Genomic DNA, 18,907 nt, shown 5'->3' on the forward strand with positions numbered 1-18,907 from the left:
GTGCTTTCAAAGTACCACAAGATGAGAACATGTAGCCTGTGTCAAAGGAGTTTGACCTCTTTAGAAAAGAAGCCTATTTGAAGGAGAAAGAAATTGCTTGATGACTTTTTAAACTTATTTATAATCCTGACTCATCTGGAAAGAATTTAAGGTTGAATTCTTGAAAATGACCAACTTTTTAAGCTGTTGCATCTAACACAGTCATGTTACTTAGCAATGTGTGAGAGAGAATTCTTGAACTGTGGTTTGAAGCCTTAATCAGACCAGTGCCTCAAATTCTGGAAGTACAGAACGGAACATTGGTGCTTCGTATTTCTTTGCTACGTGATAAATGCCTATTCATTTAAATATATGAACTAATCAGATAGTTTACTTGGTTTTTAAAAATTATTTTAATTCTTTATCGTTTAACTTTAAATTTTAGAAATAGTCACAAATATATATCTGTTAGGACTCTATGCAGGTTTACAGAAAACCCACCATAAAGTAGTGTAAAGACAGGAAAAGGGGGAGGCAGAGAAGAGGATTTACTGGATCTTGTACCTAGGAAGCCCCAGTGCAGAGCAGACACCAAATAAGGCGGGATCCTGGGCTCAAAAAAAAAAAAAAAAAAAAAAGATTCTAACAAATGGCTGTGGAATTAAAAGACAGTCTGCTTTTCTAGTGGCTGTAACAAAGTCACGTGACCATCCCTGAGCCAGCCACTGTTCTGATTGGCTAGGCCAGGTCACAAGGCACCCCCCCCCCCACTGTAGTCAACAATGGAGTCACACCTGCAGCCCTGAGGGTGAGGAAGAATGGATTCCCAAATAACAACAAGGATGCTCCTGAAAGTAGAGTGAATGGATGCTAGGTAGGTCACGGACAAATGTCCGTCACATATGGATTACTTGTATTTGGATGTCAGTGAAGCTCTTAGTTTAGAACACATTATCATTATGACATCTGGTCTGACAGCTCCTTTTTAGAGCTATTGTGACAAAGACTATCAACAGTCCACTACTGGGCTTTCTGCCCTTCGTCCAGAGCCAGGGATTTTTCATCTGGGAACATGGCTACTCAGAATAAACGCTGTATTTCCCACTTCCTTTACTGGTAGGTGTGGCCATGTGGCAACTCCGTTGAAACCAACAGGACAAGTGTAGAAGTGACACAATCAACCTCCAGGTTGTACCCTAAAAAGGAAAGTGAGTTAGTCCACTCCTTCATATATACACAGTAGTCCCCCCTTATCTGAGGGGGGTGCTTGCCAAGACCCCCAGTGGATGCCTGAAACCTCACATAGTACCGAACCTGACATATACTATGTTTTTCTTATATATAAGTACATATGATAAAGTTTAATTTATAAATTAGGCACAGTAAGAGTGTAGCAATCATAGCTAATGATAAAATAGAATAATTATAAATATAAATGTATAGATACATTTAAATAGAACAATTTAAAACATGAATTGTTGGCTGGGCGCGGTGGCTCATGCCTGTAATCCTAGCACTCTGGGAGGCCGAGGCGGGCAGATTGCTCCAGGTCAGGAGTTCAAAACCAGCCTGAGCAAGAGCGAGACCCGGTCTCTACTATAAATAGAAAGAAATTAATTGGCCAACTAATATATATAGAAAACGTCAGCCGAGCGTGGTGGCGCATGCCTGTAGTTCCAGCTACTCGGGAGGCTGAGGCAGGAGGATTGCTTGAGCCCAGGGGTTTGAGGTTGCTGTGAGCTAGGCTGACGCCACGGCACTCACTCTAGCCTGGACAACAAAGCAAGACTCTGTCTCAAAAAATAAAATAAAATAAAATAAAACATGAATTGTTTATTTCTGGAACTTTTCCATATTTTCAGACTGTGGTTAACCGTGGGTAACTGATTCAGTGAATTAACAGTGAACATTCTCTTTAGTTTGAGTGATAGACTAGGTCTGATGTGCTCTTAGGAGTGTTCCTCTCAGGATAAGAAGGTTTAACTATAAGGTACACCTCTTTACTTGTGGGATTTATGCCAACGGAAGTCAATAACAGCGGGATTTGTGATTTCGTTTTGCCTTTAGTAGGGAAGAGTGTCTTGGCAGCTCTTGAATATTTTTAACAGTTTGTTTAAATCAGGAACCAAATAAGGGTCACATATTACATTTAGTTTATATGTCTCCTTTAAACTGTGGGTTCCTCCTCTGTTTCTGGCGCTCTCATTTTCCTTTTTTTTTTAAATGTATTTGTCATTTTTCCTGTAAGATTTCCCAACAGTCTGAATTTGCTAATTGCATCCCACTGATGTTGTTTAAAAGATTCCTTTGTCTGTTATATTTTCTATAAACTGATGCATCTAGAGCAGGCATTCTCAAACTGCGGCCCACGGGCCACATGCGGGCCGCCTAGCACATTTATCTGGCCCTCTGGGTGTTTTTGCCACCACTGCCCGTCCTGCTTAGCAGCCAACTGTCCCAGGCCCACAGTGCGCACTCTCCAACGGTCTAAGGGACAGTGAATTGGCCCGCTGTTTAAAAAGTCTGAGGACCCCTGATCTAGAGGCTCAATCAAATTTAAGTTCAATTTTTTTGGGTGAGAATACTTTGTAAATGGTTTTGTGTGCTTTCTTCAGAGGCACAAAATATACGGTTGTTTCTTTCTGTGATGCTGAGATTGATCAATGGATTTGGGCATTGCTAGGCTGAGTCACATACTGTAATACAAAGTTCTCCATCAGCTTTTCACCCAGTGCCTTTAGCAGGCATTGATGATCTTTGCATCCATTATTTCATTAGAGATTACTGCGCCATGATGCTCTAATTTTGTTATGTCTGCTTCGCTTATTAGCTAGAATATCTCTATAAAGGGAAACTATCTTTCATCAACTAATGGTTACCCTGAGGTACAATTTGTACAGAAAAGTCTGACTATTGTTTGAGCCTGCCTGCCTGCCTGCCTGCCTGCCTGCCTGCCTGCCTTCCTTCCTTCCTTCCTTCCTTCCTTCCTTCCTTCCTTCCTTCCTTCCTTCCTTCCTTTCTTTCTTTCTTCAAAGTCTCACTCTGTTGCCCAGGGTACAGTGAGTGCCGTGGCGTCAACCTAGTTCATAACAACCTCAAACTCCTGGGCTCAAGCGATCCTCCTCCCTCAGCCTCCCGAGTAGCTGGGACTACAGGCATGCGCCACCACGCCCGGCTAATTTTTTCTATATATTTTCAGTTGGCCAATTAATTTCTTTCTATTTATAGTAGAGACGGGGTCTCGCTCTTGCTCAGGCTGGTTTTGAACTCCTGATCTCGAGCGATCCGCCCACCTCGGCCTCCCAGAGTGCTAAGACTACAGGCGTGAGCCACAGCGCCCAGCCGATTCTTTCTTTTTATTTATAAAATTTTAGAATTATAAGTTGATTCCCTAGCATCCTCCAAAGGTAACCCATGGAAATTTCTTTTCTTTTCTTTTCTTTTTTGGTCATTATGAAATCTATCTATACATAAGATGAATCTATCTATACATAACATGAGCAAGACTAGGTAAAATTATTTATTACATTCACTTTCCAATTTCTACATATGAAAGGAAATCAATTCTACATCCTACTGCATGATACATTTAAGCTACTATGATTATTTAAAAAGTATTTATTAATAACTGAACCAGCCTGGCATGGTGGTTCATGTCTGTAATCCTAGCATTCTGGGAGGCCGAGGCAGGAGGATTGCTTGAGCTCAGGAATTCGAGACCAGCCTGAGCAAGAGTGAGAACCCTGTCTCTACTAAAAAAAAAAAAAATAGAAAGAAATTAGCTGGACAGGCTGGTCCGATGGTAGTGGGTTATCAGAACTTATTAACATTAGTGTCACTAAAGTTGGTATTCAACTCCCTACTGCTAAATTTGACTGGCTTAAAAAAAGAAAGAAAGAAATTAGCTGGGCAACTTAAATAAATAGAAAAAATTAGCCAGGCATGGTGGCACATGCCTGTAGTCCCAGCTATTCGGGAGGTTGAGGCAGGAGGATCGCTTGAGCCCAAGAGTTTGAGGTTGCTGTGAGCTAGGCTGATGCCATGGCACTCTAGCCCAGGCAACAGTCTCATTCTGTCTCAAAAAAAAAAAAAAAAAAAACATACAGTCTTGTTGCTTTATATGAAAATAATGTTTTATAAAGCTCCTAACTTTTGGAAGTGCTTTTCCATCAGTATCACGGATTTCGTGGGCTGAGTCCCTGTAATTTCTATGTAGCCATTTTTAATTTCATGGTCTATGTGTGAGAGGAAAATTGGATTATGGATTTTTCTCACTGGTTAAGTAGTATTGCCTTTCAACTAAGTAAATCTCTTTTAAGCAAGTATGATATCTCCTACTTAAGTCCAGTTATCGTCTGATACTGACTGATCCACTTACCTGCAATTATGTAATCAATCAATCAACATATCAAAAAGTATGCCATAATAAAGACAAAATCTCTAATTTTTTATTCTCTCATATAATCTTTCAGACTGTGTATAATCTATTTTAACAAATCATTTTGATTCTCACAGCACATTATTATACTGTCAAATTGAAATTTAAGATTTTTTTTTACAAACTGCATTCATTGTAGCTTATATTTATAACTGTTAAGGGATTATATCCGAATGATAACTGGTCATGGGATAGGAGAAGGAGCAAGAACTGCAATCTGCTAAATTGGATTAAAGTATTAAACTCAATTTTTGAAAGTACACTGAAGGTGCTACCATCCAAATTAAGATTTTATCTTCTTCTTCTTTTTTTTTTTTTTTTTTGAGACAGAGTCTCACTTTGTTGCCCAGGCTAGAGTGTCGTGGCATCAGCCTAGCTCACAGCAACCTCAAACTCCTGGGGTCAAGCCATCCTCCTGCCTCAGCCTCCCTAGAGGCTAGGACTACAGCCATGCACCACCATGCCCAGCTAATTTTTTTTTCCATATATTTTTAGCTGTCCAATTAACTTCTTTCTATCCTTGGTAGAGACAGGGTCTCACTCTTGCTGAGGCTGGTCTTGATCTGAGCTCCAATGATCCGCCCGCCTCAGCCTCCCAGAGTGCTAGGATTACAGGCGTGAGCCACCGCGCATGGCCCAAATTAAGATTTTAAAGTGCAGAAGTTTCTTGTGATGCAGCAAACAATGAAAAGTCAAAAATGGAAAAGCATTCAGGCTGAAATGAATCACCACATAAAATGAATAAAATAGAAACACCCACAGATTTCATTACTTTAAGGGAAAAGAAACTTCCTCTATTTTACAGTAGTGAACAATAAGAAGATGTGGGAAATGGGATGGGAGAACGGAGCCGTTTTCTTCTAGGGACAGGTATTTACGAATGCTCCTAAAAGTGCTCTTAAACCCATGGACCTCTATACTAAATTCTAAGAAGTTACCTTATTGATATAAACCACTTAAACCCATAACTGTTCCTTTTTTTCTTATCACTAAAAATACTTTTTTTTACTGTAGAAGATATCAATGAAAAAGAAAAGAAAAAAAGGAAAATCAGCATAAATCCACCATCCAGAAATAACTACTGTTAACATTTTTAATGCCTTTGTTGAGGTTCATATACCATACAATTCACTCACTTAAAAGGGGGGTCTCGCCCTTGCTCAGGCTGGTTTTGAAATCCTGACCTGGAGCAATCCGCCCGCCTCGGCCTCCCAGAGTGCTAGGATTACAGGCGTGAGCCACCGCACCCAGCCAAGGTATGAATATTTTTAAGCACTAGATAAATAAATACTACCATTGTACTAATTGACTAGCAATAATGCTCTTATGCTTTTACACACTTATGCTCTTATGCATGTATCATCACTTATACACTTACTAAACCTGGATATTATCATTTAAAAATCTAGACCAATTTTGAATTCATATTTTATCAATGACTTATAAGAAGTCAAACCTAGAAGTTTTCCATAGATTAAGCAAAGTCAAATAACCAAGTTTTCTCCATGTCTTTTTTTTTTTGCCACCTTATGGAAAGACAGGATCCCTTGTCTTAAAAAGTCTCAAATTTTAATGTTATTTTTATTTCCCATATGAAGTAATGACTTATTTTGCCTCAGAGCATAGATTTCCATTGAAAGAAAACATTTCAAAAGGAGTAACCTAATGAAGCAACCAATAAAATACAGACTTACAGAGACAGGGTGACTACACAGGACCTCCCTTGATTAGATGGATGTGGTCGCCAAAGTGAAGTTAGCTATGGATGTCCTGAAAATAAATTTGATCAGTGTATCCAGGACTGATTGGCCTCTGATGAAAGGATGCATGACAGCCAACTCACCAAAGACTGACATTTATTTGTTTATTTATTTTCCTAGTCCCCAGAATCTGCACAAAAAAGACTTGACATTTGAAATGGAATGCTCTTTTATTAATTTCCCGTGAGACGTCTCACTGACCAGATTGCTCATAGCGTTTGTCAGGATGTATTTTCCCTTGCATGAGACCTGGTACGTAGAAAATAATAAATGCCAGCCACTATTATTATTGGTGCTGTTGTTATTATTATTTTATCATTAACATTATGGTGCAATTGACTATTGTTTTGCTCTTGCCTCCTGTTTATAGAGAACACACTCTGATCTTTGAGATGGCTCTTGACCTTTTGAGGTCATGCTCACTTTGAGAATCCAATGAAATCTGTGGACACTCTCAGCAGAAAAAAAAAAGCCCAAATATGCATATGGAGAAGCTTCTGGACTGAGAACTGTGCCCTTATTTCAGTGCGGCCCTTCTCTCTTTTTCTCCTACTAGCGGAAGAAAGCTCAGAGTTCAGAGCAAAACGCACTCGAAGTTCACCATCAGGTCACCACGCTAGAGCACTGAGCTAGGGCAAACTCTCCTGGCGTTTTCCTTTCCTTCCACCTTTCTCCTTTCCTTTTTTGGAAATACCCTCCTGCCTTCAGAGAGCCAAGGAGTGCGAGGCCCGGGCCTGCCTCCAGGTAAAGCATGAACAGTCCTCACCCCACCTGGCTCGTCAATCAATGTCAGCATTTTACTGATTTCAGCCTTCACGTGGCTATTCCGTCTGACGTCTTGCACCTCTCAGTTCCTCAGCCTTCTTGGCTGCCAATAATCTAATCTTCCACCCCCGTTAGATGTCCATGGTCATGTTCTTGGCTTTGTCATGACAATCACTACATCCCTCTGAATTCTGGCTTCCGGAGTCCCACTCTCTGGCCACCATCCCCCATCCTCCTGGCTCCTCTTCTCTAGAGCTCAGACTCCAGCAATTCTTCAACCTCATCAAGAACCCCCAACCTCTATCATCCTCCCAACTCTAATCAGCTGTCCTCGTCCTCACATCTTTCTCTTCACCCGGCCTGCAGTCCACAGTTCATGTTTATAATTATTCCCTTGCAAATGCACTGACAACCCTCGCTCCTCTTCCCTGAGGTTCCCCTGTTGTGGCCAATGAGGGAAGTCCCCAGCCCTGGTTATGCCGAAGAATCTTCTCGCTCTGGGCCCGCAGTAGAGCAGCTGGATACTCTCAGCTGGTCTTGCTCACCCTGCCCATCCGTTGGTCTTCTTAACGCACGGCCCACAATCTCAGTCGGTTGCACAGCACACTGGACAATCCCATTATATTTTTGGAAATGTTCTTTTGCCCAGTCTTTGAAAAGATTATTTCACAACTTCTGGTTTTTCAAAGCTTCCGAATTACACCACCTCTCCCCAACCCTAATCTTACCCACATCTTTTGACCATAGAATGAAAAAAAAAAAAAAAAAGCAGACCAGGAACACCGAAACTACAGTCTTCCTTTGCACGTACCCGTTGTGAGTTGCCTACGAGTGCCCCTGCTCATTTCAGAGCTCGGCCCTTCTGCGTGTGTTCCAGAGCCCATGCACACCTGGCACCTTTAAGGATTTGCTCTGCAACTACTTCTTCTCTCACCTCTATCATCAGTTTCTCTCTTTCTCACGATTTATTTCCACCAGCGAACAATGTGCCACAATAGCTCCTACCTGAAAAGAGAAAAAAAGTTATCATGACCAGACATCTCTCTCCAGCCTCAGTCCAGTTTTTCTGCTCCCCTTCAAAATAAAACTTCTTGAGTTGGTCATAATTGTGGACTTAACCTTTTACCTCACATTTTCTCCCCGGTCCATTTCCCCTGAGACGCCTCTTGTCCAAGTCACTAAGGACTTCCATGTCGCCAGGCATAACCGTCACTTTTCTGTTCTTATTTTACTTGAATCCCTAAGCAGCAGTAGACATGTTTTTTTATTCTAGAACTATTTTCTTCTTTTGCTTCTAGGGCAAGACAGTCTCTGGGTTTTCCTTCTTCAACCACGTGTATTCTCAGATCTTTTGCCAGTTCTTCTGCTCGATGGTTAAAGCAGGAGGGCGGAGGTGTCTGTCCTGTTCTCGTCTCTGGGTACACACACTCCCAAAGAGTGACCGTTTCCAGCCCTGTAGCTTTAAATACCACTTATACACTTTCAAGAGTGGCTGGGGAACTAGGTTACTAAGCGAAGAGTAGGAGGGTGATTTGTATTTTTCAATTTTATACAACAAATAAGCGTTGCATAAATTAAATTAAATTTAAATTTAAATAAACACATGAGAAAGAAAAAACATTTCTTTGTTTTTTGGGTGTTTGTTGTTTGTTTTTGATACTGGCTTTTGCTCTGTTGCCGGGGCTACGGTGTGATGTTGTCATCATAGCTCTCTGAAACCTCAAACTGAAACTTCTGGGCTCAAGGGATCCTCCTGCCTCAGCCTCCCAAGTAGCTGGGACTACATGAGTGTCACCGCATCCGGCTTTATTTATTCATTTATTCTTTTTTTTGTAGAGACTGCCTCTTGCTTTGTTGCCCAGGCTGGTCTTGAACTCCTGGCCTCAAGCAATCTTCCTGCCTCGTTCTCCCAAAGTATTAATTAGGATTCACTTGCATGAGCCACCACACCCAGACCACTTCTCTTTCATTTAGGCCACAGTTAATTTGGGTTCTTTCTTATATGCAGCCAAGCTTACTCCTAACTCATACAGAGGGACGGGTTGAATTTATAGGACAAAAAAGGGTAACTACCAGGGTTAAGGCCTGGGAAGTCAGGAGGGATAGGGTTCCAACGCCCAGAGGAGGAAGCAGCTATTGGTGGGAGGAAGGCACATCCTCTATTGGCACAGAGAGGAGGAGGACAGAATCTGTGACCAGACAGGAAGATGTGTGTGTTTGGTAAGACGCTGAGATGCTTCCTGCGTGATGGCTTCATGTCGTCTAGGAAACAGGAGGCAAGGTTCTCTCTTCAGAGTGAGGAAGTGGGTCAGGGGAAGCTGGGAGAAGAGACTTTGGAGGCTTGGAAGCAGTAATGGTTTAAAATAATTGATGTGGGGCCGGGCGTAGTGGCTCACGCCTGTAATCCTAGCACTCTGGGAGGCAGAGCCGGGTGGATCGATCACGGTCAGGAGTTCAAAACCAGCCTGAGCAAGACCCCATCTCTACTAAAAATAGAAAGAAATTAATTGGCCAACTAAAAATATATAGAAAAAATTAGCCGGGCATGGTGGCGCATGCCTGTAGTCCCAGCTACTTGGGAGGCTGAGGCAGGAGGATCGCTTGAGCCCAGGAGTTTGAGGTTGCTGTGAGCTAGGCTGACGCCACGGCACTCACTCTAGCCTGGGCAACAGAGTGAGACTCTGTCTCAAAAATAAATAAATAAATAAATAAATAAATAAATAAATATAAAATAACTGTTGCTGTGGGTGGAAGTACAAGTTGACTAGAGAAAAGCAATAGGATCATTGGAGGATTGGAGGCCTGTTAGTAACCAGGGATCATGAATATAAATTGGGTGGAGTGCAGCATGTATGCGTTGTGACTTTCTTGGTTCAAATCCAGGCTCTACCAGTAAATGATTGTCTGACCTCAGGCAAGTTTATTAAACTTTGTGTCTTGGAGTTTCCTCAGTTGTAAAACGAGGGCTCATTCGTTTATTCAGCAAATATTTGCTAAGTGCCCGCTATGTGCCAGGCGTAGCTCCTGGGGCCAAGAATACAGCCAAGAACAATAAAAAGTCTCTTTCTTCACGGAGCTCATGACAGTTGTATGTATTTCCCTTTTAGGCTGTTATAAGGGTTGCATGAAATTTAAATCTCCTAAACTTTAAGATGTACACTTTTTTTTTTTTTTTACATTTTAAATTTCTGAAATTGGGATCCATCTTAAAATCATTGGCACCTTACAGTTAATTGGCAGGGTGTTCTTCTTTCTTAGTGTTTATAGAGTAATGGTGTATCTTGCCATCAATGGGGTTTCAGATTCAATAAAATATGATCATACTTGTAAAAGCTAGATAAAACATGTCTGGAAGGCTATACACTACCCAGCACTTGTAATAACAAAGCACTGGAACCAACTCAAATATTTATCTATGGGAGACTGGCGCTATAGTGCAAACACCCAGTGAAGGACTGGAAAGGAATGAAGACTATTTTCATATATTGCCATGAAGGGATCTCTAGGATATGTTGCTAACTGGAAAAAAGTGGGAAACATGTCTATAGACACCTATAGTTTGCTTCTGTTTATCTAAAAGGTAGTTGTATATATTTTTGCACAGATATAAAATAATTGCTTATATTTTCACAATGGAAATTGTGAAATTAAAAGAAAATTAAAAGAAACATTTAAAGTAACATGTGAGGGAGGAAAGAAATAGGGTAGCAGGATCAATGTTAAAAGCTAAACTTTTCAGGCTATGCCTTGTTTTATAGACTTGGTTTCAAACCAACTAAGTTTTTTTGAGATGGGGTCTTGCTATGTTGCCCAGGCTGGAGTACAGTGGCTAGTCACAGATGCAATCATACTACCTCAAATTCCCGGGCTCAAGCTATCCTCCTGCCTTAGCCTCCCAAGTACACGAGAGAGACTACAGGTTTATATAATTACAAAACAAAAATCAAACTGGAAAAAGAAAAGCAATTCCTAAAAATAAAAAAAAACTAAAGGAAACGAATGAACCTACTGTTGTATTGACTTAGTGACTTAACCAAACAGAAAAGAATTATTTGACATAGTTTTAAAACATACTAATTTGGCTATACATTTTCACTGGATAAGAGCTTCCTACTATCAAAGACTCAGTAATTTCAGCTTTAGAGAGAATAGTAAGTGCAATGAACAGAAATGCATGAAATATGTTAAGATCCTTGAGTGCATCATGATTCTAAAAAAAAAACAAACAAACAAAAAAACCCCCTAAGGATAAAAAATTAAAAAAAAAAAAACCCTCAAGGTCCCCTTTGGAGATGCTAGGGAACCAACTCCTTAGATCCACGGTTACAAAGCGACATTCTCAGTCGGTATGTTTTACGCCTTTTACCCCTTGACTGGCAATCTGTGCAGTGCTGGTGCATTTCTGATTTCAGCGAAACACCTCGGGCTCATTGTTGGCATACCGAAATCTGCCCTCAAAATGCGGAACGTAAGTTGGATAAGAGGGAAAAGGAAGGCAGGGGACGGCAGGCATATCGGGAGAAAACAGAGAAATGAATAAACTAGGCCCCAGAGTGGTTGAAAATGATCATGGTGGGAGAAGCTGGACAAGTAAGGCTGGAAGAAAAGGAGATTGTAGCCAAATTAAAAGAATATCTGAATTGGTGCTCTCAATTTGTTCTTTAGAGGAAAATTTAGAGTTGGCTTGGAAAAACCTAAGATGCCTTCTCTTCATCTTTTGGGAATCTAATGTCAGAACAACACAGGGAACCTTGCAAGGGAGAGTCCACATATTGCCTTTTCCTCTGGAAAATTAATGCCTATTGGCAGCAGGTTTCTAAGTTGTAATGGCCACAGTTTCTATGTGGTGTCTTCAGAACGTGAAAGACTTGCAGTGTTGAATCTAGTGACACCTGCATGAGCCTCCCATTGCTAAAGTTTACAGAAGTAGTCTTTATAGCTCAGTAAAGTCTATTTTCCTAACCACCCAGTGACATATTTGCAAGTTCAAGTTGATTGTTTGTTTGTTTTTTGAGACAGAGTCTCGCTCTGTTTCCTGGGCTAGAGTGCCGTGGCGTCAGCCTAGCTCACAGCAACCTCACACTCCTGGGCTCAAGCGATCCTCCTGCCTCAGCCTCCCGAGTAGCTGGGACTACAGGCATGCGCCACCATGCCCGGCTAATTTTTTCTATATATTTTTAGTTGGCCAATTACTTTCTTTCTATTTTTAGTAGAGACGGGGTCTCGCTCTTGCTCAGGCTGGTTTTGAACTCCTGACCTTGAGCGATTTTCCCTCCTCAGCCTCCCAGAGTGCTAGGAGTACAGGCGTGAGCCACCGCACACCACCACAAGTTTCAAGTTTCAGGATGAATGTAGAGTTGTAAAATAGATCTAGTTTTAATTAGGCATCTCCTAATTTGGCATTGCAGAAGGTTCACTGTCAAGAATTATGTATTAATACTTTGTGAATATATCTGTACGACGAGTTTGGGAAGAAAGAGTAATATTGATCACTGAGATCAAAAACCCTATGATGTATACAAGATGAGTAGGAAGACATTTCCAAAATGATTACATTAAATCATTGATTATGCTATTTTAAGTATTAAATCCATCTCTGTAAACACTTTTATCATCATGTTATATGTGGTTACTATAAAGCTATGTAGTGCATATTGAACTTGAATGTCAGCCATAATCAGGAAGAGGTATTGACTGTACTTTCTACATAGCTCTTGACTCTGCCCTCTTCCCTGTAGTCCCACTGCCACTACTTTAGTTCAGGCCACCGTCCTCGCCTGCCTGAACTACTGCCTCAGCTTCCTACCTAGTTTTTCCCTACCTCAGTTTTACTCCCTACAGTCTTTTCTCCATACTGTAGCATACAAGACTTTGGGGTCATTTGTCGCTGCAGCATAACCTGACCTCAGCAGACTGATACCTAACCTCTTTCAGTTCCTCGGATGTGCCATAGTCTCACCTTGGGCCGTTCCCTCCTCTTCTCTTTCTTGTTTTAATCGTCCCAATTCCTATTCGGTCTTTGTATCTCGGTTTAGATGCCATTTCTTCTGGAGAGCTCTCCCTGGCTCCCCGTGTCTGGCTTATGTGCCCGTTTCTGCACCTTCCTGTGGCATTTGCACCTCCCCTGTTACAGCATTTACTATGGAGTTGTTTGTCAGTCTCCCTCCACCCCCATACACTTCCTGCTGCAAGCTTGGTGTGGGCAGAGATTACGACTTTTTCATCATTATACTCCCAGGTCTGGCACATGGCAGATGGCATCAATCTGTGGAATGAGTAAATGATTCCATTTTTAGAATCTGAATGTTTGGTCCTACTACTACTTATCAAGGAAAGTAGAAAGGGTCCAAGTTCTGGTCTGAGTCATTGTGATGATATTAGTGCAAGTGAGAAAAAAACTGACGACAGTCAAATGCTATCAATCTGTGCTTTCCTGTCTTCACCTTGATGTGAATCTATATAGGCTTTTCCAAGCCTTGCATATTAAAAGAGTAAGGAGTAGCTATAAATTAATAGGTGTGAGACTGAAGTTTCCCGAGATGAAAGAATGCGAGGCATTATTATTTCTATACGTGTCTCAACAGCACACGAGAATAACGTGCAGGTCAGCTCACATTATTGCAGCATTTCCTGTTCTAAGACACAGCTTAAGGCAAACTCTTAGAATGGTTATGTAGGCTGTGTGCATTCCACAACTCTTGTCTAACTGAGTCACCCCTGTATATTTTCCTGTCCCTCCCTGGCATCAAGCATAACGCATCATAAGAACGTATTAGTAATGGCATCTGTGATTTCCATGTGACCTGTTATAGGTACTGTTTCCTGTGACCCCACAATTAAAAGACCATCATGAAATCATGTTGGTGGTGACTTTTCGTGAAGGCAATAGGAATTTTGATTAATTAGGCTGTGATCTGGTGAGACCTAAGAAGAAATCTGAATCTGAGTTGTTTTGTTTTATTTTTTGAGATGGAGTATCTCTCTGTTGCCCTGGTTAGAGTGCAGTGGTGTCATCATAGCTCACTGTGACCTCAAACACCTGAGCTCAAGGGATCCTCCTGCCTCAGCCTCCCGAGTGAGTAGCAGGGACTACAGGCTCGGGCCACCACACTTGGCTAATTTTTCTATTTTCAGTAGAGATGGGGTCTCACTCTTGCTTAGACTGGTCTCAATCTGCCTGCCTCCGACTCCCAGAGTGCTAGGATTACAGGTGTGTACCACCACACCTGGATAATTTTTCTATTTTTAGTAGAGATGGAGTCTCATTCTTGCTCAGGCTGGTCTTGAACTCCTGAGCCCAAGCAATCCTCCCATCTTGGCCCCCTAGAATGCTAGGATTACAGGTAGGAGCCACCATGCCTGGTCCACACCTGGCTATTCTTAATAATTCTTTGTAGACACTGGGTCTCCCTTTGTTGTGTAGTAGGCTGGTCTCGAACTCCCAGACTCAAGTGATCCTCCTACCTTGGCCTCCCAAAATTCTGGGATTACAGGTGTGAGCCTCCATGCCCAGCCTGAAGCCGAGCTTTTTATTAAAGTACAGTGGGATAGAGCTAGATGTGAGACCTGAGTTGTTCTGAGGTTTGACTTACTAACTTTGAAAGACGAAGAACTTGGAATGTTAAATATTAGGCTTCATCTAGCATCCTAATTCACATGCAGAAATGAGTTGCCACTCATAGGCTATAAATTAAGAATGAATCATCCCACAGGTCAAGATTGGCTAATTTTCCAGTAACGATACGAATATGAACACATATGGCAAAGGTCCAACGCTTCTATGAGAAAACGGAGGGAAGTCTGGCAGGGTTAGGGAACACACATTCGCCTGAGTTATTTCTGAGGTTTTCAAAGGATTGGGAACTTCTAGGAACACTAAAAAATGGTGGTTGGAACCAAGTCCCTTGATTGAAAGTTAAAGGGACATGGTTTTAGACCTCACATGAAGAAGAGCTTGGAGGCAGTGCAGTTGGGTTTAGGAGACAGACCTCGGCTTAAATTCCTGCTGTGCCACTAACTACCTGTGTGGCTTTGGGCGGGTTGCTTAATTACCCTAACCTGTTTCTTCATCAGTACAATGCGGACAAAATGCCTGCTTTAAAGGATTATGTTTGTAAATGCTTTGCATAATGCCTTGCCATAGAGAGTCCAATTAAATGGCAATTATGACTATGGAGATCCCCAGTGAAGAGCTAGACTGTGCTGTAAGGTAGGAAGCTCCCTGTCTGCAAGGATATTCAATAAGTCATTTATGGCCGGGCGCGGTGGCTCACGCTTCTAATCCTAGCACTCTGGGAGGCCGCGGCGGGCGGATTGCTCAAGGTCGGGAGTTCGAAACCAGCCTGAGCAAGACCCCGTCTCTACTAAAAATAGAAAGAAATTAATTGACCAACTAAAAGTATATATACAAAAAAAATTAGCCGGGCATGGTAGCGCACACCTGTAGTCCCAGCTACTCGGGAGGCTGAGGCAGGAGGATCGCTTGAGCCCAGGAGTGTGAGGTTGCTGTGAGCTAGGCTGACGCCACGGCACTCACTCTAGCCTGGGCAACAAAAGTGAGACTGTCTCAAAAAAAAAAAAAAAAAAAAAAGTCATTTATTTGGTCACTTAGCAGGGTGCTTTAAAATATTCCTCCTGTGTGGGTATAGAGCATGGCAAGGGGTGGTGATTGGATCCTGGTGAATGCATTTAAATCCAAAATTCTCTGATATATTAAATTGTTTTATAAATATTGATTCGAAAATAAAATGGCCCCAAAATACACAAAACTAAAATTGCTGGAACTACAGGGGAAAATGGACAAATCCACCTTTATAATGGAAGATTAACTGCTTGATCCATTTTATGCGCTAATGGTTAAGAGGAATGCTGATAAGCAAATCTGAAGAACATTAATAAGGATATAGAAAATATAAAATACCAAGCTTGATTTATTTGCAAACATCACTGTACCTACCTAGTGGTGGATAAACATTCTTCTCTGGGTTCACTGGTTTTAAACATTTATAAAAATTGACCACAGACTGCTCATACAGCAAGTCCATTAAAAACGTAATAGCAAAACTGGCTCAAGAATTCCTTGAGAAAGGCTGACTAGCCCTATGACTATTAAAAACAGAAAATCTAAAGGTAAATATCTTTCTACAAAAAACTCCTCCATGTCCAGATTATTTTATAGGAAGTCCTCCCAAACTTCAGCAACAGATTATTTCAATCTTATACAAATTATTCCAGGGAATGGGGGATGGCAAAGAGAATCATTCCCAACTCATTCTTTGATGCTGGTGTAACCATGGATGGTATAAGAAAGGAAAATCATGAAACAAATATAGGCCAGGCAGAGGGCTCACGTGTGGGCGTGGGGCCGTGCGCAGAGGGCTCACGTGGGGGTGTAGGGGCCGTGTGCAGAGGGCTCACGTGGGGGTGTGGGGCCGTGCGCAGAGGGCTCACGTGGGGGCGTGGGGCCGTGTGCAGAGGGCTCACGTGGGGGTGTAGGGGCCGTGTGCAGAGGGCTCACGTGGGGGTTCACATGTGGGGTTTTGGCCCGTGTGCAGAGGGCTCACGTGGGGGCGTGGGGCCGTGTGCAGAGGGCTCACGTGGGGGTGTAGGGGCCGTGCGCAGAGGGCTCACGTGGGGGCGTAGGGCCGTGCGCAGAGGGCTCACGTGGGGGTGTAGGGGCTGTGTGCAGAGGGCTCACGTGGGGGTTCACATGTGGGGTTTTGGCCCGTGTGCAGAGGGCTCACGTGGGGGTTCACATGTGGGGTTTTGGCCCGTGTGCAGAGGGTTCACGTGGGGGCGTGGGGCCGTGCGCAGAGGGTTCACGTGGGGGCGTGGGGCCGTGCGCAGAGGGCTCACGTGGGGGTGTAGGGGCCGTGCGCAGAGGGCTCACGTGGGGGCGTGGGGCCGTGCGCAGAGGGCTCACGTGAGGGCGTGGGGCCGTGCGCAGAGGGCTCACGTGGGGGCGTAGGGGCCGTGCGCAGAGGGCTCACGTGGGGGCGTAGGGGCCGTGCGCAGAGGGCTCACGTGGGGGCGTAGGGGCCGTGCGCAGAGGGCTCACGTGGGGGCGTGGGGCCGTGCGCAGAGGGCTCACGTGGGGGCGTGGGGCCGTGCGCAGAGGGCTCACGTGGGGGCGTGGGGCCGTGCGCAGAGGGCTCACGTGGGGGCGTGGGGCCGTGCGCAGAGGGCTCACGTGGGGGCGTGGGGCCGTGCGCAGAGGGCTCACGTGGGGGCGTGGGGCCGTGCGCAGAGGGCTCACGTGGGGGCGTGGGGCCGTGCGCAGAGGGCTCACGTGGGGGCGTGGGGCCGTGTGCAGAGGGCTCACGTGGGGGTTCACATGTGGGGTTTTGGCCCGTGTGCAGAGGGCTCACGTGGGGGCGTGGGGCCGTGCGCAGAGGGCTCACGTGGGGGCGTGGGGCCGTGTGCAGAGGGCTCACGTGGGGGTTCACATGTGGGGTTTTGGCCCGTGTGCAGAGGGCTCACGTGGGGGCGTGGGGCCGTGCGCAGAGGGCTCACGTGGGGGCGTGGGGCCGTGCGCAGAGGGCTCACATGGGGGCGTGGGGCCGTGTGCAGCGGGCTCACGTGGGGGTGTAGGGGCCGTGTGCAGAGGGCTCACGTGGGGGTTCACATGTGGGGTTTTGGCCCGTGTGCAGAGGGCTCACGTGGGGGCGTGGGGCCGTGTGCAGAGGGCTCACGTGGGGGTGTAGGGGCCGTGCGCAGAGGGCTCACGTGGGGGCGTGGGGCCGTGCGCAGAGGGCTCACGTGGGGGCGTGGGGCCGTGCGCAGAGGGCTCACGTGGGGGCGTGGGGCCGTGCGCAGAGGGCTCACGTGGGGGCGTGGGGCCGTGCGCAGAGGGCTCACGTGGGGGCGTGGGGCCGTGTGCAGCGGGCTCACGTGGGGGTGTAGGGGCCGTGTGCAGAGGGCTCACGTGGGGGTTCACATGTGGGGTTTTGGCCCGTGTGCAGAGGGCTCACGTGGGGGCGTGGGGCTGTGCGCAGAGGGCTCACGTGGGGGTGTGGGGCCGTGCGCAGAGGGCTCACATGGGGGCGTGGGGCCGTGTGCAGCGGGCTCACGTGGGGGTGTAGGGGCCGTGTGCAGAGGGCTCACGTGGGGGTTCACATGTGGGGTTTTGGCCCGTGTGCAGAGGGCTCACGTGGGGGCGTGGGGCCGTGTGCAGAGGGCTCACGTGGGGGTGTAGGGGCCGTGCGCAGAGGGCTCACGTGGGGGCGTGGGGCCGTGCGCAGAGGGCTCACGTGGGGGCGTGGGGCCGTGCGCAGAGGGCTCACGTGGGGGTGTAGGGGCCGTGTGCAGAGGGCTCACGGGGTGGGGGGCCGGGCGCAGAGGGCTCAGGTGGGGGTTCACGTGTGGGGTGTTGGCCCGTGTGCAGAGGGCTCAGGTGGGGGTTCACGTGTGGGGTGTTGGTCCGTGTGCAGAGGGCTCAGGTGGGGGTTCAGGTGTGGGGTTTTGGCCCGTGTGCAGAGGGCTCACCTGGGGGTGTCTGCCCACTTGCAGCGAATGAGAAGCAGAGAGACAGTGGACATTTAGTAAGGTCTATAGTGAATATGGGTCTGGAAAGCCACATGCACAGTACCAGTATATTTAATAGTTTGAACTGCTCATTCTAAATTTCAGTTTTTTAAAAGTCCTTTTGGTGAATTGAATGGCATGATTTTCTTTAAAATTTACAACTACATTTTTGAAATAATGTTTTTTGGCATTCTAGAGACCTTTAAAAATCTTTAAAAGAATGACAATAGAAATCAACTTGCAAACCTTACAGATGTAAATTAGCACACAGTAAAACACAAAAAAATAAAACTACAAAAATACACACAAAAAAATAACAAAATAAAAAAAATATATAGGCCAATTTCACTTTTACATTTTAAAATTCTAAACAAAATGCTACCATAAAGGATGTCATGGCCAAATTAGGTTTATCTTAGAAAGGCAAAGGTGTTTAACATTT

At 44.8% G+C, this 18,907-nt stretch overlaps 1 protein-coding gene across 2 annotated transcripts in view; it reads left to right on the top strand.

Moving 5' to 3' along the window:
• The first annotated feature begins 739 nt into the window (after nt 1–739).
• Nucleotides 740–18,907, top strand: part of DDX59 (DEAD-box helicase 59) — a 43,398-nt gene continuing 25,230 nt past the window's right edge. Inside the window, exon 1 of one of the 2 annotated variants that reach the window (XM_075996982.1) lies at nt 740–853. The gene's annotated coding sequence lies outside the window, so the exon portion shown is untranslated. Of the gene's footprint in view, nt 854–996; nt 1,096–18,907 lie in introns of those variants that run through there. The other variant, XM_075996983.1, reaches the window with a different exon arrangement.

This window comes from Microcebus murinus, chromosome 23 (assembly GCF_040939455.1).
Source record: "Microcebus murinus isolate Inina chromosome 23, M.murinus_Inina_mat1.0, whole genome shotgun sequence".
Taxonomy (NCBI): Eukaryota; Metazoa; Chordata; class Mammalia; order Primates; family Cheirogaleidae; genus Microcebus; species Microcebus murinus.